Below are 24,000 nucleotides of genomic sequence, written 5' to 3'. Positions count from 1 at the left end.
GGAACAGATATGCAAATACTGAACGTTTTGTAATCAAGAACACTTTGATTTGCAAATTGTTGTTTCATAGAGGAGACTCATTTGCAGGTCAAGTTATTCATTGATGAAAGGTTTTATTTTTATTTTTGATGTAGAGATTGAGGTGGGCATCGATGTTTAAAAAAAAACAGACCCTAGCGAAAAAGAGACCTGTGGAATGGCTCGGTGAGTACAAGGAAAGTTAGAGAATTCCAGAGTTTAGAAGTGTGCCACAAAATTTTTATTAAAACCTGAGTCTTTGACTTTGTAATTCCTCAAGACCGTGACGTTTATTATTATTATTATTATTATTATTATTATTATTATTATTATTATTATTATTATTATTATTATTATTATTATTATTATTATTATTATTATTATTCGTCAGCTTCTGTTCACTTATATTTTCTGATCCCCTAAGATCCATAATAACAATCCTTCCTGTTAAAATTATTCAGTAATTTTATTGAGAAAAATTTTTTTTTTTTTCCCCCTCTACCGATACCTTTTTATTTTAGAAACAGTAAAATAATTGTTTGTCTATCCTTTGCTTATGTTTGATATCTCTCTATCTCTGTCTCTCTCTCTCTCTAACTCTCATTTTTCTCTCCCTCTTTCTCCCTCCAACAAATAAAAAGCCTTCCCAATCTTTTTAAACTGACTGCAGTTTACATTTTCTCTTTTTATTTTATTTAGTTTTTTCTGTTTTAGTTGTGACAGAATCTCATTTTTATTTTCATTTTTAGCTGCAGCAGTTGGGTGACTTTATTGGGAAGAGAATGTTTTTTCCAGGGTTATCTTTGTGTGCCTTTTAAACAGTGAAAAATTCATTTGTCCATCAGAGTACACACACACACACATATATACGTATGCATATGTCTGTGGGTATGTGTATGTGTTTAAATATACATGTATGTGCGTTGATGGGCAAATGAATTTTTTTATATATATATATATATATATATATATATATATATATATATATATATATATATATATATATATATATATATATATATCTTCTTCTTCTTCTTCTTTTAACGTGCTTTTATTCCCATTTTTGTGTGTTCTCCTATTCTTTTGAAGGACTTTTTTGAAGTCTTTGGGGTAGACCTGTGGTCTCGAAGCTGCCCTGCCTGACATCCTTGGCACGGTACGTATGTTTCATGTATCACCTGACACGCCCTTTCTTGGAACTCAGTCAGTTCAGACTGAGATGTTTGTTATGTTTTTAGAAGGTGTTGATGGCTTTGTTTTGTGGGTAAAGTAACATCCATTTGCTTTTTAAGCAAAGGATCCGTTGATTACATATATAATCCCGGGATGACGGATACAAAGTTCTGCCCTTTGACCAGTCGGCTGCGGGTTTGGGTGGCGAAGTGAAGCTGCTGCTTAACCTTCTAGGCTCTTATAAATATATATATATATATATTTTTGAATAGTATATATATATTATTATGTGTGTGTATGTGTGTGTGTGTGTGTGTGTGTCGATCCTATTCTCAGCAAGTCAGGGTTAGTTGCCAGACCCATGGCACATCCTTGACTTCACCTGACACTGGAACTCAGTCACAACTGGGTCGACTAGTGAGATGCAGCGGGGAAAGACCTACAGATCTTGCAAAAGGAGGTTATACCATAACAGACAACTTTTTCCCCTTAAGTGGGTGGCTGATGAAGCTGCTTACCTTCTAGGAAATATTTTTTGAATGAGTTTGCCAGATTCTTAGCCTTCGCCATCTGGTTGCGATCCACCAGAGTCAGTTAACTACCAGGTCCATAACTTACCGACTAGTTCTACAGAGGATTTAAACTGAATGGATATCCGATCTGGACTTATACATATATATATATATATATATATATATATATATATATATATATATATATATATATATATATATATATATATATATATACTGTATATATATATATATATATATATATATATACACCGAAACTGAGTGGTCCAGCTCATAGCTTCTGTTTGCTAAGTCCGTGGTTCACTCTCGACCTACCATCCACCATTCCATCTAGCTATGGTACCAATGTCGGTTCGGATAAAGAAAAAGGATATGGGGCTAGCAACTTCATCCTACGAACCTACTGAGAACCCTGACCAGATACAAAGATGATGTACATTAATATCTTTCTTTAAATGCCTGATTGCCGTGGTGCGGGTAGTGCCGTCATTGCGCCTCACGCGGTGCACTGTAGGCATTACTTAATGTTCTTTGCAGCGTCCTTTTGGCCCCTAGCTGCAACTCCTTTCATTCCCTTTACTGTACCTCCGTTCATATTCTTTTGCTTCCATCTTACTTTGCACCTTCTCCTGACAGTTGTTTCGTAGTGCAACTGCGAGGTTTCCCTCCTGTTACACCCTTCAAACCTTTTACTCTCAATTTTCCTTTCAGCGCTGAATAACCTCATAGGTTCCCAGCGCTTGGCCTTTGGCCTAAATTATCTATTCCATTCTATCAAATGCACGATAAAGTTAACCCCTAAGTAAATTCACTATTCCATCATTTCCGATGTAAATATTTTCTCGTAGTGTTTTCATTCGAAAGACATTCCTGATATTTTATCTAAATTCTCATAAATAATGTCGCAGTTACTTCGGTTGCCGTGACGACAACTGCTTGTAAAGATCACATAGAATATTCTGAACATTATTACTCTGATTATTATTGTGTATAATGACTTGTTGCCCTTGGCGGTGTTCCCGTTTTTTTTATTTTATTAAAAACAGCTTGCCTCTGCTTCCCAGTTAATTTAACTGAGTTCTCTTTGAAGCGGGAAAATTAATTTTGCCTTTGATACTACTCTTTTTAATTGCTTTTCCAAAATTACGCGTCTCTCTCTCTCTCTCTCTCTCTCTCTCTCTCTCTCTCTCTCTCTCTCTCTCTCTCTGAATCGTAGTGTTCAGCCATAAGAACATGGAAAGGAGGTTTTTATCAAATTTTACTAGGATATGCTTGATATACCTTTGACATTCTCTCTCTCTCTCTCTCTCTCTCTCTCTCTCTCTCTCTCTCTCTCTCTCTCTCTCTCTCTCTCTCTCTCATAAGTACAAGGAAAGGAGACTTTTGTCAAGAAATTCTACTAATTAATGCTTGATATGCGTTTGGCTTCATTGACTGAAACTAGGCCAATGTTTTGAAACCAGTTAATATAGAGAATATGAATTGGAAGTTAGGAATTTAATATTTTCTTCCATTTTATTCTCTCTACTGCAGATATTTCACAATTTCAGCTTTAGCATTAGCAAGAGAAAATGAAAGAGGAGCCATTGCATAGTACAGTATCGACAGCGGAGTAAATGTGTCGATATATTATATATATATATATATATATATATATATATATATATATATATATATATATAAATATATGTGTGTGTGTATGTGTGTGTTTATGTATATTACAATGTCAATTAAAGAAAGCAGAATATTAATCAAGTTGCTCTATAGAAATGAGTAATAGTAATAGAGTTTTTTTCCGACAGTAGATGTTAAATATTAATGCATAGAACAAAAATTGTGCATATGAAATATTTGGTATTAGGGTATGTTAAAACTTTCCATTCACTCAATAATTCTTCAGTAAATGCAGATAATCGCAAAAGCAATACAAATGCTTAATGGTCGGAAGTAATAATCCCATTCTGAAGATGTCTGTAACATAACAAAATGGCGAAGAAAAGAGATAACAGGTGGATAAAATGAATATTACCTTACGTCTCAAATGGACCATCATTATCAAACTGACCTCTTAATTATTTCTAGTTAGTAGGAAGTCTACTGCTGAAAATGACTCAGTAGCATAATATTTGGACTCTTGCAATTCTGTCCTCGTTGTTATAACACAGACGTATCATTCTAAATCAGTATTTGGTAACACGGGTTGAATAATCAGAGTATAAGAACGGGGATTAATTGTGATGGCAAGCTAATACGAAGACATGGAGTAGAACAGTGACATTCGGTCATATATCACTAGCCAATCAGAGAGCAGGACGGGTGTGGTGCTGACGAAGACTCGATAATAGTTGTTGTGGGATACAAGGGATACAGAGGCTTTTGGGGTTGTAACTCCATCGTGGGATATAGACCATGTTTATCACGGAAGTGTCTTTTTTTTCAGTTTATCAGATAAACATGATTATTGGAGCAGGATCCTTCGGTAAAAGACACAAGAATGAAAGCTGAACCTAGTTCACTTTTTGTGGGAAATGTACGAGCCATTAAAAATTCCAATATGGAGGCTATGTTTCCAAGATGGCCGCCAGTCTGTGATAGTACATGAATAAATCAATAGCAGTTTTCGTTTTTACATCTTGGTGTCAATTTATTGATTGATTTGCCTTATTTAGCATGTTCTTCAGCTAAGCAAACATTTAAATCATTATTTATTAGCACTCTGAAACCAGTTGCCTTGATATTCAATTGAAATCAGTCGTCATCCTGACAGATACGTCACCACAGGAGTATATATATATATATATTATATATATATATATATATATATATATATATATATATATATATATATATATATATATATATATATATATATATAAATCATTTACTAACAACCACTGACATCAATTAGGTAAAGTAACACTTGATTATTCGGAACACTTACCAACGTAAGAGTGAGAAAGCAGTGCCAAACGAACTGATGGTTTTTATGTACCGCCACAAGTGTCAAGTCTTGGGGATACAATGTCTTCTTGCATCTCCGGATAAATGGTGTTTTTCCTGTAAGCGTTGTAATTCTACAGGAAACCTATTTAATTTATATACTCTGTATATATATATATATATATATATATATATATATATATATATATATATATATATATATATATATACAGTATATATATATATTATATATATATATATATATATATATATATATTTATATATGTATAAACAACTTATATATGTTTATATATAAATAAAGGGAGTACCACGAAGGAAAAGTGAAACAACGGGTGGTGCTGGGCCTTTCGACTTACTGCTAGGTAAAGAACAGTAAGTCGAAGGCTAGCACCACTCCGTTGTTTCACTTTCCTTCGTGGTACAGTTCCCTTTATTTATATATTCATCACGTTCCATATTTATATATTCATTATATATTATTCCATATATTATATATTCAGTTATATATATATATATATATATATATATATATATATATATATATATATATATATATATATATATATATATATATATATATATAATATTATACATGCATTTATGTGTATGAATTTTTTGTCACCTACATCCGCGTCTTTTACGTTCATAAATATTAAACCATTAGAATCTTTAATATCGAGTTCACTATATCTCGGGATAACGTACACCCAAGAGCTATTCAGAATTTCACCAACTGACTCTCTCTCTCTCTCTCTCTCTCTCTCTCTCTCTCTCTCTCTCTCTCTCTCTCTCTCTCTCTCTCCCCAAAACATCTACATGAAAGCTGATCAAACAATGCAGGATTTCGTTACAACTCAAAATTTCGGCTGGAAAAATGACAGCCCATGTACACTTGATCGTTGTTGTTCTTGGAATTATAACTTGTGTGGCTACGCCAGTCGACCTGTATCTAGCGTATTCACTTGTTTAGAAAATTCAGAGCGCAAAACAATGGTATAACGTGTATCGTGATTCTGGGAAACTGATGCAGGCATTATTAGGAAGTGAAAAGGAAGTGTACTTTCAAGTGTATATAATCCAAAAAGTACTTGATGAATATAAATGTAGTTTCGTGGAGGAGTAAAGGTTTGCGAAAATTTTGATCTGGTTCAGATAGGGACTGGGGTACTGATCTTAGTTTTTTTTTTTTTTTTTTTTTTTTGGTACCGAACGATTTTGGTGACATTCTGTGGCGAAGTGAAATTTCAAGTTTAGATTCATAGGCGTCTCAGGATCAGAATGTGGATCCTAATTAGTTTTTCAAAATATATTAATATATTCCAAAGTATTTTTGAGATAGGATCTTGTTGGGATGTCAATATTTGATTTTGTCAAATATTTATTTATGGATATCAGTAAAAATTTTCTTTATTAATGAGTAGGTAATGAGCAAAAACAGGCAGTAGCTTAAATCAATAAAAAGTATTACCTGTTATTACTGAAGTCTTAACTGAAGTAGTGATGATGATAACAGTAACAGCGATGGTAATTAAAGTAAAAAGTGATACATTTTCATCTGAAACAAAATTAAGCATTACCTATTATTATCGAAGTAATTAGAACTATGATATTAGCATCAAAAGCAATAGTAATCAAAGTAAAAAAATGTTACTTTTTCATCAGAAATAATCTCTGTGAATTTTCCCTGAAACTTGGAACTAAAAATGAACAAAAGCTGTCTTCCACATTGCGTGTCCAATATTCGTAACTCTTCCCGCCTCCTGCTATCTTTGTTTCTTCTTCTTCTACCTTTCTCTTAAGTTTCAGAATTTAGGGACAGTATAAAGAAGTGTCTCACTTGCACCTAGGACAAGTTTCTCTTTACTATAAAACACCTCTCTCTCTCTCTCTCTCTCTCTCTCTCTCTCTCTCTCTCTCTCTCTCTCTCTCTCTCTCTCTCTCTCTCTCTCTCTCTCATAATTGCACTAAGTAAGTTTACTAAAGAATGTGTTTGCAAACATAAGTGTCGTGGTTTTTTATGGTACTCGGGTTCGATTCAAGTGGAAGGCATTGATGCTTGCACGTCCCTGAGGCTGTAATTTAGTTACCCGTAGCTAATTGTTGCCAGCAGCCATTGTTAGACCACACAGTCACCATATATATATACACATATATATATATATATATATATATATATATATATATATATATATATATATATATATATATATATATATATATATATATATATATATATATATATATATATATATATATATTTGTGTGTGCATGTTTATGAGAGTATAGGTCAGACTTCACTGAGACGCAGTAGGCTACTAGGTGTAGAGTAAACATGGTCTTCTTCCGCTTTTGCGTTTTTGTCTACAGTATTTTCCTTTGAATTCGACTGTCATCCCCTCTTTTAAGATGCCCTATCCAACAAAGCCTTTCCCTATTTATATGGTTATAAATGGAGTCAAAATTTCCCTAGGATCTTTCTCAAGCAGTGGCAGTGAAAGTTATCAAGTTTCTTTAGCTGGTGTGCATAGGTGAGCCATTCCTCCGCACCATAAAGCAAGTAGGATGGAATGCAATGTGAGCATTTTGTTGAACCAGACTTTCTTTGACAAGGAGCCAAAAACTTCTGTTGGCCAAAAACTTCTGCTGGCTTCCCAGATATAACTTTCTAATTCTTTTTCCCTCACCTTTTTCCTTTCACAGGTATATTCAGTTGTTGGGGATTTGTATTTCCAGCTGTCGATATATGTCCGTGACCGTGAATAATATTAGTAAAGGATTGTGCGTTTCGTATTACTGAACGATACTTTATATTCAGTAAAGTCAAACAGAACTTCATACTTCGATTAGTGATCTCTAATTCATGGGCTCTTGTATATTATGGAAAGCTATTAAAAATCTTTTTGTTTTCAATGTTATTAGTATACTAGATTTGCAGAAATGTGATTAAACTTTCTGTGGACTTTATCTTGCATGTTGGTAAAAGGTTGCATGTTGGTAAAAGGAATCTCACTATTATTTTTAGAAACCCTAGATTCGGTATTAATCATAAAAATTTATCGTTCAGTTGGCATATGGATCAACGCAAAACGACAATAAATGACAGACACTTAGTCTTTTAAGAAGTTTCAACTTGAATTGAGTCGCAGATAGGACAAAGAAAGAAGGCTAACTTTTTTCAGAAACTGAAATTATGACCTTCTCTCAGATTTTATTTTTCTTCGAAAACTTTTGCAGATGAGAAAGTATCATTTCCTGTTCACAACTAGATGGGTTTTGAATTCACTCTTCCGGAGATACGAGTTTCAAGAAATCACGAGAAAGGGCTTGCGTGGGAGAGATACTTTCTTTGTTTGCTTTTTAACATTTTTGGACCTTATACTTGGTCATAAAGGGATGTTGAGTTGCCTCCATTTAAAAATACTTACTTTTTCCTTAATTGAAATATAAACTAGTAAAAGGTCAGGAAAGATGAATCAGGCGCTTTTCTAATTCTTATCTTTATCTTCGAAAATTTTGAAAAAGTAACCAATTACAGTCTTGTTTTTTCACTTTCTCTTCCAAGTGATTTTTTTTCATCTTCATTCTTACTCTTTTATCAGTGGTTTCGAGTGTACATTTTCGGTAAAAGGTGATTCAGTCTTTCACAGCACACATTCTAGTTATCCTCTGCTGTTCACAGTTAGATTTAAATTGCCCTTTTCTAATTCGCCAACCCTGAAACTGAGATCACTATTTGAATGGGAAACCATTAATTGTGTAATGTTCAACACCGTCGGGGCTTTTTCTATCATCTCTTATTATTCTCACATCAGGTTCTTCGCTTCTGTTTGCTAACAATACCAACAGTAACTTTTTTCTATCGTAAATGTTAATGTTTAAACTGTTTCAGAGGGATTGAAAATTAGTTTTTAAGCCATCAAGATTGTTACTGTTGTTTTTTTTTTTTTTTTTAGCATTCTTGTAATCAAAAGTTCATATTGGGCTCATCTGGTACTGTGTTCACGGAAGTCTGGTATCAGCACCTTTGAATTGTCCCTTTACAGCCAAATTTATCTTCTTATAATCAAGTTATCCCTTCCTTTTAATAGATCTCTGTGGGAATGAACTACTTTCGTTATTTAGTGACGTCATCCTTCATGGTGTGCCAATATTTAGAATTAACATACACTCATGCACACATAGTTACGTGCATGCATAGGTAAACTACCTGTCTTTATGCTATGCATTTTTATGTTCGTTATGATTCCACGTGAATATTTTTAAAGTATAATGCAATTTTGTATGTCCATTGTGATTCCGCGTGAATATTTAAATAATTTTTGCCTAGTATAGAGAAGTATATGCAATGCATTTGTATGTCCATTGTGATTGCACGTGAATATTTAATTAATTTTTGTCTAGTATAGAAAAGTAGATGCAATGCACTTGTATGTCCATTGTGATTGCACGTGAATATTTAAATGATTTTTTTCTAGTATAGAAAAGTAGATGCAATGCATTTATAAGTATATCGTGATTCCACGTGGCTATTGAAAGCATTTTTGCCTAATATAGAAAAATATGTCGTAATGCATTTGTATGTTCATTATGCTTCAACGTGAATATTTGTTTAATATAGAAAAGTATATGCAGTGCATTTGTACATTCATTATGATTCCACGTGAATATCTAAATCGTTTTCGTCTAGTATAGAAAAATATATAGCAATGAATATCGTACTGAAATGTCATAAGTTGTGTCTACAAGAAAATAAAAATGAACTGAAACAGTAGCCCCACTTTGAAAATTGCTGTTCCTTTTTAATATGCAGTGTCTCATGACGAGCGAGGCTGCTCAAGAATTAATTTTCCTTCGAGGTGGGTTTAATTTAAGCAAATCACGTTAACTTCATACGCAAATGACTCTTATTAAACAAATGAGCAGGAAAGAATTACAGATGTGGTAATGGCTTTTCCTTCCTTCGTCGTCTCTCTCTCTCTCTCTCTCTCTCTCTCTCTCTCTCTCTCTCTCTCTCTCTCTCTCTCTCTCTCTCTCTCAGTTTGGTCACGTATGTACTTGTGTATGCGTGGCATTGCAAATATTCAATGTACATTATATATATATATATATATATATATATATATATATATATATATATATATATATATATATATATGTATATATAGTAAGAATGTTTCAAACATGACTGAAAGTTGTCAGTTTGGCTCTTATTTAGGTTGATATATATATATATATATATATATATATATATATATATATATATATATATATATTTATATATATATATATATATATATATATATATATATATATATATATATATATATATATATATATATATATATATATAGAGGAGAGAGAGAGACATAATATTCATCATCTCACTCATTAAATTCATTTCGAAATCCCATACATTACCGCACAAAGAATCCTCATTCACTAGCTCAATATCAGCCAGAACCGAGCGAATGGAAGGTCACCACCTGACTACGGTGTCTTTGTCTGGGATGTCGACTCCTCTCCCACATCTCAAAGTTATTGACATCGAGGTCCCGTTGTGGAAGAGGCATTTCCTTGTCTCGTTCGACTCAGGCATAAAGTTATGTGTCGGTTGAGGGTTTGGCCTGTCGGAATTTTCCAAATAAATCGGTTTGTTCGCTGCGAAATGCTTTGGGAATTCGCTTCTCATCGGAACGTTTTGATTTTCTTATCTCCTTTTTCGTAGAAATATTTTTGGAGATATTGTGTTTACCGATTTCTCAGTCTTGTCTTCACTTGAATACTCATGAAAACTTTTTTACTAGTTCTCTAACGGTAATGATATTAAGAGCTGACGATTCCTTATTGACAGGAATATTCCAGGAACAGAGGATGTTTCCTCGGTGGGTTCGAGACATCACGTCTCTTCGTCGGTTTTTTATGCAGCTTTGTGTGGCTGAATCAGTATTTTCCACACTGAAGAGGAGACGTGATGTCTCGAAACTTCTCGTGAAATATGCTAAACTCTTCCTCTGACTGTACCAGTGTTTAGGCTGCATATTTTGCAGATTGGTGGCCTGAGGAGGAAATTTACAAAATGTTCGTAAGAAAACCGAAATGTCAAAATATTTCCTCCAAGGTCAAAAATTAATTCATAAAAATATAAAACACGATCAACACCAACTTAACAAAACCTCTCAGTATTTCTATCTATGAAGATCAGTTGTCCAACAACATTGCCTCATATAACAAACAAAAAATGCGCCGAAGTTTCTTCGCCGCAGTCGAGTTTTCTGTACAGCCACTACAGCGTATAATCAGGCCCACCTAAAATACAGGATTAGTAGAGTACTTTATTAATCCTGCTAAAATAGATCTACATCGTTGCCAGAAGCACTATTATGGCTAAATTTAACCTTAAATAAAATCAAAACTACTGAGGCTAGAGGGCTGTAATTAGTATGTTTGATGTTTGGAGTATGGATGATCATTATACCAATTTGCAGCCCTCTAGGCTCAGTAGTTCTTAAGATCTGAGGGCGAACAGAAAAAGTGCGGACAGGATAAAGTGCGGACGGACAGACAAAGCCGGCACAATAGTTTTCTTTTACAGAAAACTAAAAACTAAGTACACTAGCTGAAAGATCAAATTTTGTCCTCAATTAAGACCTGGACCCGTCTGGGACTAGCCAGACAGTCTGATGCTATTCCTGTCCCACACATTAAGTGAATAGTCTGGCAGCATCTTCTTCGTTCCTTGCGCATCTGACAACATTGAATAAACCAAGCCATTGCAGCCTCGCCGTAGGTCCCACTACAACCGTTTTATGATGAGAAATACTACGTAGATATCGAGACTGCAGTAACGGGGTCACGTGGGTAAACAACAGTCTCCTAGGAAGGTTTTGTCTCACAATTTTTTAGTCGAAGTTGGTCTGGCTTTTATTGTGTCCGCTTTATAATGAAGAGACTGAGAGAATATTATTACAAAATCGAGGATTTAATTTCTGTGTTCTCAAATACACTGACCTTTTACACATACAATGATTGATTATGATGCACAGAATTGCCCGAAGACTACCTCTCGTTCTTTTCCTTTACTGTGTGTTATTTAACATTTTTTTCTTATTGTGAGGCGATATATATTGTTCATTGACTGATGAATTCTCTCATTTACAAAATAATTTCTCAGTCTTCTTCCATGCGGTGTCGCTCATAACTTTCGATGTAGAGAAGTGCTTGATATTTTTCATACAAATCATTTATAATTCTAATGTGATTTTTGTTTGATATTTTTCTTTACTGTTAGGTGGTATTTCTTTGTCAAGTTGTCTAGAAGCCTTTCACGTCAAACGTGCTTAATTAGACATTGATTCATCTCTTGCTCAGAGTGTCACATCTCGTCGATTTTAGTCAACAAGTAACATCCCAGATCTTTCTCCGGTGAATAAGCATCTTATTTTATATTTATCGAATGGCTGCCTCTTTTGCCCAGTCTTTCTGATGCTTCATCTGTTTTACACAATGCAGTCTGCACCACCAAGAGGCCCCTAAATCTGAACACTTGCTTTGTAAAGGGGAACTCTCTTAATTAGTGATAACACTGCCTTTATGTGAACAATAATTTTTATCATGTTCATTCATTAATGTAATGTGTTTACGCTTTGGTTACTAAAGGTTTTGAATTATACATATTATGATATACAAACTATATAGAGACATTCAGAAAAAAATAATTTGTAATTCATTATTCCGATATTATGGATATATCATGTTCGTGTCATTATGTTTATGAATAAGCGCTTCAAAAGCATTCTAGTTCCTTTTTTTATTTGTATGTTCATCAGTACCAAACACCCATTCAGCCAAATGAAGAGGATATTGAAAATTTCATGCGAATATTTCGAAAGCACGATGACTTTCTAATATTTCATTGCATGTTACTTTGACCTTTGGAGTGAAAATATCAGAGAATTTTACTGCTAAATCTAGCGCGTCAGAATTTGTTGTGAAATATTTGAAGCTCTGCAATTGGCGTGTAATAAATCTACAGGCTTGTATAGCCGGGTATGAAAAAAAACAAAAAGTCAATTTTTAGTGTCATGCGATGAAATTAGGAGAGAATTCCGGCCGTTTGTTACGGGTTTCAGTGACGTTTCACATATTCAGTTTCACTTGACGGCTCCAGGCAAAGAAGTGCTCACTGTTTATATAATAGTTATTTGCAGGCTTCAAATGCGTCGTTTGATTTACATTTTTGCAGCTCCACCCGCGATTAGTTCCAAAAATAAATAGCAGCTCTTACGAAAATTGTGTTCAGTAACATACAGTGCTGCTGAACTTTTACTCTGTTACCCAACTTTCTAAAATGGCAATAAAATATTTATTGTCAGTAGCTTCAGATATAAAAAATCCCATCTACCAATTCGCAGGAATTCCTCCCGTCATGGACCCAGAACTTACTAAGTATTCATCAACCCAACTGGAAAATTATAGAACGTGATGGAACAGTTATTGAAATATCTGCAATAAGTGACAGGACTATCCCATGAAGAAATTCTGTCTAAAATTTTAACTCGTTCCAAATAAATTATTAAGACACGAGCCAATGATCAACCTATATTTGATGAAAAGTGTGGATGGGTAAACCATAATCAGGAGCAACAAGTTCGGATTGTAGCAACAACTCACACCCAACTCAATAAAGGAACTTTGTTGAAGGTCATGAAGAGGCCTAATTATGGAAAATTGCTAACCACCTACGGAACAAGGAGAAGCTACTTCATAGGGCCTTTATTGCTATGCTATGAAGGAAGGCTGTTGTGAGAAGAATGAGTCTCATAGATTGAGGTCAGTGCCTGGCTGTAAGTTTTTCTCGCACGAAACCTTCATCTTTTGTGGGATCAGGATTTTTTGTGGGATTAGGAAATCCTGAGAAGTACTCTGGCTTCGATCCTTCAAATCCTGAAAAGCCGAAGGATTTGAAGGATCCACAGAGCTAGATGTTATACTTCAGAGGGACTGCTACAGGTCTTCGCTTATAAAGAAAGGCTTGAAGATGTTGCAGATGTTACATACACCCGTCAGGAGGAGAAGGGTGACGTATTCCACATTTATAGTGCGTCCCACCCCGCTACACATCCCCCCCACCACCACCCCACCACCCCCACTGGTTTACTCCCCAAGTCATCTTCTGCATCGACCTTTCAACCATTTTCAACTTCTTCCAGTCGACCCAGGACTCCATCCACTTCAGACAGCATCTTTTATTCTGAGATCCATATTGTCCATTAACCTTTCTCTCTTTATTTACTTCCCTGCATAACTGCTTACTCTCTCTGAAGTTCTTGCTCATCTTCTCCCCTCTGTTTATATTACTTGCCTCTCTCTCTCTCTCTCTCTCTCTCTCTCTCTCTCTCTCTCTCTCTCTCTCTCTCTCTCTCTCTCTCTCTCTCACACACACAACACAGTCTCCTCTCGGGGGAAATGCACAGTTGAAATTACAAACTTGAAAACAAAGCTATATCTACACAACAAGTTACACATACGCATGAATTTTAATGGGAGCTGGCGGTAAACACAACGTTAAATTTTAATGGGAGCTTAAATAATAATATTTTCTAAAAACCCTGGATAGACGATAGTTACCACCAACTGATATTTTGATTTCAAGAAATTTTAAAAAAGAATATGTAATAGGCACAGATATTTTGAAAGCAGATTTCGTCCATGAGGAAGCCACGCTCTAGCTAAGTTCCTCTTTCACTTTGATCATTACAAATTCCCCTTGAAATTCCCCATCCCCTGATGAAAAGCTGAACACCTTCCGGAATTACATGGCATCAGCTACTACACACTTGTTAAGATAAGATAAAAGTTCGTGACCAATGTTTTTGTGAGAACGATCCGCTGTTTTTCTCGGACCTAAGCCCCCATTCATCCATTCCTTGTAATTACCTTTTAACTTAGACATCCAGATACATTCATCCATTCCTTGTAATTACCCTTTAGCTTAGACATCCAAATATATTCATCCATTCCTTGTAATTGCCTTTTAGCTTAGACATCCAGAGACATTCATCTATTCCTTGTAATTACCCTTTAGCTTAGACATCCAAATACATTCATCCATTCCTTGTAATTGCCTTTTAGCTTAGACATCCGGATACATTCATCCATTCCTTGTAATTACCTTTTAGCTTAGACATCCAGATACATTCATCCATTCCTTGTAATTACCCTTTAGGTTAGACATCCAAATACATTCATCCATTCCTTGTAATTGCCTTTTAGCTTAGACATCCAGATACGTTCATCCATTCCTTGTAATTACCCTTTAGCTTAGACATCCGAATACATTCGTCCATTCCTTGTAATTACCTTTTAGCTTAGACATCCAAATAACAGTTGGCTGTCTGTACTGATGGCCTACGTGTAACTTCGTACTTTAATTTAGTTGTATAGAGTTACAAATTGAATTTCTAACGGAATTTTTTTCACGAAAGATCATCATCCACATTATTTCATACTGACTTTTCAAGATATTCTTCTGTTAGTAGCAGGAAATTATTTTTCATAATCTGTATATTGAACATGATATATCATAGTATTGCTACTAGACAATTATACATAGCTTCTCTTCGGTTAGTGGTATCTGGGAATAGCAATTATTAGCATTTCTTTAATGTACGTTGTGGTCCATTCTTTTTAATGTATAATTACAATACATGTTCTACCATTGATAGAACAAATCGTTTGAAGGCTTCTTTGCTTCATTTGAACACTATCATTATTTCTGTTATATATATATACATATATATATATATATATATATATATATATATATATATATATATATATATATATATATATATATATATATTATAACAGTTTTTACCTTTTATGATTTTCCGTTGTGTTTCATACAACTGCCGTGCTGTTAGAGCATTCACCAGCAGAGTTTTGTTTTGAAACGAGAATCGTACACGCCATAATCACGCTGTTCCATTTTCTTTGCAGTACGTTTTTTTTTTTTTTCTATATACGTCGTGTGCGTCGAAAGCGGAGAGTCGGAAATTAAATTTTCCTTGTGTTCGAACTCAAACTTCATGTTGCTGTTCGCAGCCGTAACTCTCTCTCTCTCTCTCTCTTGCTGTTGTAATACGTTTTCGTTTTACGACACTAAGTTGCTTTTTGATGCAAGAATATGTCCTCGGGTAGTTCTGTTAATTATGCATAAAATTATAAAGTCCTTAAGCATCCTGTTAACATTTCTTTCATGGTGAGTCTTTCAAAGACCTGAAAGACCTGTTGCAATCCTCAACGGAAAGATTTGTCAGGTTTCAACATTTTTCTACATGTTTTTTCTTCCATTTTCATCTCTTCTCCCTTTCCCGTGTTGATCTTCTACTCCCCCTTGCTTTTTTTCTGTTTTCTTTTGCGTTTGTGCATCTGACTAATTTCCTTTGCACAGCGTTTATTTTCGTTCCCGACCCCCCCCCCCTCCACCTTTCGCAGGCATCCTAACTCTTTACGTCAATTTGTCCTTATTTTTTTTTTCTTTCATTCGTCTTTGCTTATTAATGGTCAATAGCAGAAGTTCTGTTTGGTAGTGTAATTTTATGCGGTATGAAACACCAAACAGGTTGTGGGACGTTGCATGTTTGTTTGTTTGTTTGTTTTTTGCTAAGAGGAACGAGCTCTCTATGCACGTACTGGAAGCATGGTAAAAGTAGATTTGAAACGAGAGAGAGAGAGAGAGAGAGAGAGAGAGAGAGAGAGAGAGAGAGAGAGAGAGAGAGAGGGTGGTGTCAATGGAGAATGCGAAAACTTGAACAGGATATTACAACAAACGCACATACACATACATATATATATATATATATATATATATATATATATATATATATATATATATATATATATGTATATATGTATATATGTATATATATATATATATATATATATATATATATATATATATATATATGTGTGTGTGTGTGTGTGTGTGTGTGTGTGTGTGTGTGTGTTTGTAGATACGTTTCATTGATAGCCACAATAACCTCTTCACTTCTCTTAGTTCTTGTCACTTCGGTTGTTTATTTTTTTATTCTTTCTCAGTGACTCGGCTGTCTTTTAACTATACATTTTAAAATTAATTTTTTTATTTATTAATCGAATTACCGTTAGTTTACTCCCGCATTTCCATGTCTATTTTCTAACAAAAGATTGTCTCTATATATTCCGTGTCATCTCATTTTTGCATGAAATTTCTCAAACTATCGTCCAGGATTTTTTCTCCCTTTTTATTCTTTGTGTTGTCTCTTGTTCTTGGTATCTTTCTTCCACTTCCAAGATTTATCTTTTTGTTCCCTCGAGATCATCGCTATGATGTCGTCATCAGAAGAAGGGATTAGTTTTCTTGGGTTTCATGCCTGGCAGGAAATTGCAGTACCTTTTTTTTTTCTCATGTTGCAAACTTTCTTTCCACATTGCGGTGAAACTAAAATCCCATTTTTGAAGATGTTCTTAATGGGTTTCCTAATCATTGTGCCCTTGCGTTTCCCTTCTCTCTCTCTCTCTCTCTCTCTCTCTCTCTCTCTCTCTCTCTCTCTCTCTCTCTCTTCTTGCTTGCTTTCGAAATCAAGCTCCATCCATAACATTCTCTCTCTCTCTCTCCTTACTTTCGAAATCAAGCTTCATGTTACTATTCGCAACCATAACATTCTCTCTCTCTCTCTCTCTCTCTCCTTTCGAAATCAAGCTTCATGTTACTATTCGCAGCCATAACATTCTCTCTCTCTCTCTCTCTCTCTCTCTCTCCTTTCGAAATCAAGCTTCATGTTACTATTCGCAGCCATAACATTCTCTCTCTCTCTCTCTCTCTCTCTCTCTCTCTCTCTCCTTTCGAAATCAAGCTTCATGTTACTATTCGCAGCCATAACATTCTCTCTCTCTCTCTCTCTCTCTCTCTCTCTCTCTCTCTCTCTCTCCTTTCGAAACCAAGCTTCATGTTACTATTCAGCCGTAACATTCTCTCTCTCTCTCCTTTGAAATCAAGCTTCATGTTACTATTCGCAACCATAACATTCTCTCTCTCTCTCTCTCTCTCTCTATCTCTCTCTCTCTCTCTCTCTCTCTCTCTCTCTCTCTCTCTCTCTCTCTCTCTCTCTCTCTCTCCTTTCGAAATCAAGCTTCATGTTACTATTCGCAGCCATAACATTCTCTCTCTCTCTCTCTCCTTTCGAAATCAAGTTTCATGTTACTGTTCGCAGCCATAACATTCTCTCTCTCTCTCTCTCTCTCTCTCTCTTTCCTTTAGAAATCAAGCTTCATGTTACTATTCGCAGCCATAACATTCTCTCTCTCTCTCTCTCTCTCTCTCTCTCTCTCTCTCTCTCTCTCTCTCTCTCTCTCTCCTTTCAAAATCAAGCTTCATGTTACTATTCGCAGCCATAACATTCTCTCTCTCTCTCTCTCTCTCTCTCTCTCTCTCTCTCTCCTTTCGAAATCAAGCTTCATGTTACTATTCGCAACCATAACATTTCTCTCTCTCTCTCCTTTCGAAATCTCTTCATGTTACTGTTCATAACCTAACATTCTCTCTCTCTCTCTCCTTTCGAAATCAAGCTTCATGTTACTATTCGCAGCCATAACATTCTCTCTCTCTCTCTCCTTTCGAAATCAAGCTTCATGTTACTGTCTCTCAGCCATAACATTCTCTCTCTCTCTCTCTCTCCTTTCGAAATCAAGCTTCATGTTACTATTCGCAGCCATAACATTCTCTCTCTCTCTCTCTCTCTCTCTCTCTCTCTCTCTCTCTCTCTCTCTCTCTCTCTCTCTCTCTCCTTTCGAAATCAAGCTTCATGTTACTATTCGCAGCCATAATTCTCTCTCTCTCTCTCTCTCTCTCTCTCTCTCTCTCTCTCTCTCTCTCTCTCCTTTCGAAATCAAGCTTCATGTTACTATTCGCAACCATAACATTCTCTCTCTCTCTCTCTCTCTCCTTTCGAAATCAAGCTTCATGTTACTATTCGAAATCAACCATGTTAACGCAACCATAACATTCTCTCTCTCTCTCTCTCTCTCTCTCTCTCTCTCTCTCTCTCTCTCTCTCTCTCTCTCTCCTTTCGAAATCAAGCTTCATGTTACTATTCGCAACCATAACATTCTCTCTCTCTCTCTCCTTTCGAAATCAAGCTTCATGTTACTGTTCGCAACCATAACATTCTCTCTCTCTCCTTTCGAAATCAAGCTTCATGTTACTATTCGCAACCATAACATTCTCTCTCTCTCTCTCCTTTCGAAATCAAGCTTCATGTTACTATTCGCAACCATAACATTCTCTCTCTCTCTCTCCTTTCGAAATCAAGCTTCATGTTACTGTTCGCAGCCATAACATTCTCTCTCTCTCTCTCTCTCTCTCTCTCTCTCTCTCTCTCTCTCTCCCCTTTCGAAATCAAGCTTCATGTTACTATTCGCAACCATAACATTCTCTCTCTCTCTCTCTCTCTCTCTCCTTTCGAAATCAAGCTTCATGTTACTATTCGCAGCCATAACATTCTCTCTCTCTCTCTCTCTCTCTCTCTCTCTCTCTCTCTCTCTCTCTCTCTCTCTCTCTCTCTCTCCTTTCGAAATCAAGCTTCATGTTACTATTCGCAACCATAACTCTCTCTCTCTCTCTCTCTCTCTCTCTCTCTCTCTCTCTCTCTCTCTCTCTCTCTCCTTTCGAAATCAAGCTTCATGTTACTATTCGCTGCCATAACATTCTCTCTCTCTCTCTCTCTCTCTCTCTCTCTCTCTCTCTCTCTCTCTCTCTCTCTCTCTCTCTCTCTCTCCTTTCGAAATCAAGCTTCATGTTACTATTCGCAACCATAGCATCTCTCTCTCTCTCTCTCTCTCTCTCTCTCTCTCTCTCTCTCTCTCTCTCTCTCTCTCTCTCTCTCTCTCTCTCTCTCTCTCTCTCCCCTTTCGAAATCAAGCTTCATGTTACTATTCGCAACCATAACATTCTCTCTCTCTCTCTCTCCTTTCGAAATCAAGCTTTCATGTCGCAGCCTGTTCTCAGCCTCTAACATTCTCTCTCTCTCTCTCTCTCTCTCTCTCTCTCTCTCTCTCTCTCTCTCTCTCTCTCTCTCTCTCTCCTTTCGAAATCAAGCTTCATGTTACTATTCGCAGCTATAACATTCTCTCTCTCTCTCTCTCTCTCTCTCTCTCTCTCTCTCTCTCTCTCTCTCTCTCTCTCTCTCTCTCTCTCTCTCTCTCTCGGGTCGCATTATTCCCGTCCTCATCCCCCTGCAATTGTCGAGTACCTCATTTCCCTCTTTTATTCTCGTTGCAGACTCTCTTAAATTTCCAGTTCTTTTTAATCGTTTGTCGTTCCCCCGCCCCGTCTGCGGCTCTTCCTTTTCCTTTGTTAACTATTCAGAAAACTTCGTTTTTTACTTGTTTCTCGTTTCGTAATTTTTGTCTTCGTTCTGTTTGCTTTGCCGGTAAGCCAAATGATATTTTGATTTTTTACTTTTCTCCTGCCATTTTAAACCCTTTACGCAGACTCTCTGACCATCCGATTTTTTTATGTTCGTGCATTTTTCCTGATTCATGTCCTGTATCATTCTCTTTCATTCCCTTTCTGCTCCTCAGAGTTCATGCTTAGTGGATGAATCTCTCTCTCTCTCTCTCTCTCTCTCTCTCTCTGCTTGGCTTGAAGTTATCTTATTATTAGTAATGTTCTCTCTCTTTCTCTCTCTCTCTCTCTCTCTCTCTCTCTCTCTCTCTCTCTCTCTCTCTCTCTCTCTCTCTCTCTCTCTGTTCGTTGTGATTTGATCGTGTTATTAGTAATTTCCCTTTTCTCCTTCTCAGTTTATTGTTTACGTTATATGATAAACATTTGTTTTTTTCAGTTAATATTTATGTTTATCTTAGCACATTCTTCTTTATTCCCCTTCATATGATTTCCTTGGAAATGTCTTTACTTGGTCATTACTAGTCTTTTATTTCCAACATTGTCTATATTCATTTCCCTTTATTTTCTGAATATAGCATTGTTTGTGCATTTCGTTTTCCACCCTTTTAACAGATACTTAATAATTCGGATAATGATTTTCTTTATGTTTAAGCTAAATGTAAGTAATTTTATGAGTACTTTTCATTATTTGTATTTATTGTCACTTATTTTTTTATTTAACTCTTACCACATTTAAGCTTCTCTTTTCATGCGGGGTTCTGTTTGATTCAATTTAACAGTCATTCCTTCTAACAAAGTATTCTTTCCAGGTTTCCAAAGTAAACGATCATCACATAAACTTATCAGGTCACCTGTCATTGTATGTTTGCTAATTTAACCTTTTTTATGTTGTTTTATGTCTTATTTTACTTTTCCCAAATAGATAAAATCTCACTGTTCCACTTGATTCGTGTCCACCCAACTAAATGTTTGTCATTAGGTCTGTTTTTTTTTTTTTATCTTCACTCATGTACTATTTAGATACGTTGTTGGTTTTTGCCTTTATCTGTCCTCATCAAAAGATGGGTCTGTCTGAGCTTACTGCAACATTAACACACCTTTGCTAGATTCTTTAACCCTGAGTGTTCATTTGTAAGCTATATAACTAATATTCTGTGGCTTTGCTATTGCTCACCTCATATTGAAAATTGCACTTTTTAAAATTTACCTTTCACCATACCACAATCCTTTTTACTTTTCTCACCTCTACCCTTGATTTTTGCATTATTCACCCCCTCTTGCTGGTCTGAGTCACACCTCACTGTCTCATTTTTGTTGTTTTTACCTTCATTTCTCCCCCATTAATTTCCTAAACATAATGCCAGTTATGGTACTCTGAGAGTTTCTGGTGGACTGAAATATGAGCATTTCTCATTGATCTTCCACAGGGGATTGTTGCTTTGATATCTAAATCCATATCTTAATGGCACCTATTTTCAGCAAGATTTCAAGTTCAGTTATTGTGGCGCGTCGTCTCTTGTGTTAAAACTTTCTCTCACACCCCTTGGACTGACTGTATTTGTTTCTCAGCCTTTTTGGAGAGAGAGAGAGAGAGAGAGAGAGAGAGAGAGAGAGAGAGAGAGAGAGAGAGAGAGAGAGAGAGAGAGAGAGAGGAGAGTGTAGGTGCATCAGTCATCCCCACTCCTTAATAGGATTAGATCTGAAACATTTATCTAATCAGTGATTTCTCTGTCTCTTTCCTATAGGTATTACTTTGGCCAGTGTTCCATTAAGCTAATGTACTGACTCCCTCCCAATCTCTCAGGCAGTCTTCTTACAGAAGCCAAGCCACCTCTTCTCCCATTAATTTATAGAAATGAATAGTCCTGAGGTTTCGCCCACCGCCTACTGTTTCTGCCCTTCTTCCAGCTTTGGTCATGTTTTCCTCCTTATTTATCTTCCTTCCCATTATTCCCATTCCACTCACTCTTTTTCATGGTCAGCTTACTTGAATTTACTGATCTGAATGCTACTATAGTATTGTTTGTTGAAATTGCTCTGCAACTCACATGATTCTTTCCTTAGTAATTCAAGCACCAGTAGTTTTTGCGTTCATACTTGTCTTAACGTTTCTTAATCTTATCCGTAGTTATAATACAGAACATTACTATTTTACTATTTTGTGTGTATTTTTTCTTCCTTTACTTATGCTGGTCTCGTTCCTTTGTTCAGTGTAATTCTCCTTTTTATTCTGTTGTTCATTGTCTCATAACTTCTTCCTCTCGTGCTGTACAGTACTTCTTTGCTTTTATCTTTCCCATCGTACTGTAACTTTCTTTTCCCCGTTTGTTGGGTATAGTTTCCCTTGCTTAATTCCCCCTCTCGCCAGCTTTTCATATTATTTTTATTTTTACAGCAATATCACTTTTACTGTTCTCTATCCCCATTCACAGATTCACACTTTTCTCGTCCATTTTATCCCTACTTCTTTCTTTCCCCCCTTTTTTGGCGTTGTTATATTGGTCACTTCCCCTTGAATTTTACCTTACACTTATTTTTTCTTTGATAGCTTCCCTTATCGTTATTCCCTTTCTTCTTCTTCTTCTTCTTCTTCTTCTTCTTCTTCTTCTTCTTCTTCTTCTTCTTCTTCTTCTTTCAACGCCTGTTTTATCCTCGTTCCTTTCCTCATTCGTAGTCCTCCCACTGTCGTTCTTACCCCGTCTCCATTAAATAGTTTTTTATCCTTCAGCTCATTGTCCCCACTCATACGTCATTTCATCCCACAATTCCATTGCGTCCAGTGATACTAATTAAAAATGAAGCGTCATTAAAAACGTAATAATGAGTTATAAACAGGTGCCTAACGAAGGACATGATTACAGCTCTCTCTCTCTCTCTCTCTCTCTCTCTCTCTCTCTCTCTCTCTCTCTCTCTCTCTCTCTCTCTCTCTCTCTCTCTCTCTTAAAGGAATAGACTGTAAGTCAATTATTGCAGTGGCTCTTCAGAACTAAAGGAAGGACATGATTAGAGTTCTCTCTCTCTCTCTCTCTCTCTCTCTCTCTCTCTCTCTCTCTCTCTCTCTCTCTCTCTCTCTCCATAGCTTGAAGAAATAGACTGTAAATCGCAATATATAACACTTATTGCAAAGGCTCTTCATAACTGAAGGAATACATGATTACAACTCCTCTCTCTCTCTCTCTCTCTCTCTCTCTCTCTCTCTCTCTCTCTCTCTCTCTCTCTCTCTCTCTCTCCTTAGCTTGAAGAAATAGACTATAAATCGCAATATATAACACTTATTGCAAAGGCTCTTCATAACTAAAGGAAGGACATGATTACAACTCCTCGCTCTCTCTCTCTCTCTCTCTCTCTCTCTCTCTCTCTCTCTCTCTCTCTCTCTCTCTCTCTCTTAGCTTGAAGGAATAGACCACGAATCACAATTACATAACATTCATCGCAAAGGCTCTTCAGAAGAATTATTTTATGTTTGCCAAAGTCTTTCAGTTTGCACCATTTCTGAGGATTCATCTCCTTCAAATGCTAGAAATAATAATCTGAGAGGAAAGGTAATAAAAACTTTACTGGTTTTTTCATGCCCTCGGAAAAAGATATTGCGCGGATCTATTCGCTGCTTACTACATTACACACTTAGAAAAAGTTATTGTTATTTATTGATAAGTGAGTTCCTTTCATCTTCAATAAAAATAAAATTATTTTTTTTTACGAGAAATCATCATGTCTCCACTTAGTTTTATTTTCTATTTTATTTACTAACGCCGTCTTTTCATCATTTTTAATAAAAAAAAAATAGAGACCTCGATATACTGAAACCAAAGGTCTCCTGTATATAAGAGTAATATCTTCCTTCAATGAAAATCGATTTATTCTCGGAGT

The sequence above is a fragment of the Macrobrachium rosenbergii genome, chromosome 20 (assembly GCF_040412425.1).
Source record: "Macrobrachium rosenbergii isolate ZJJX-2024 chromosome 20, ASM4041242v1, whole genome shotgun sequence".
Taxonomy (NCBI): domain Eukaryota; kingdom Metazoa; phylum Arthropoda; class Malacostraca; order Decapoda; family Palaemonidae; genus Macrobrachium; species Macrobrachium rosenbergii.
Note: the sequence above shows the minus strand (reverse complement) of the source record.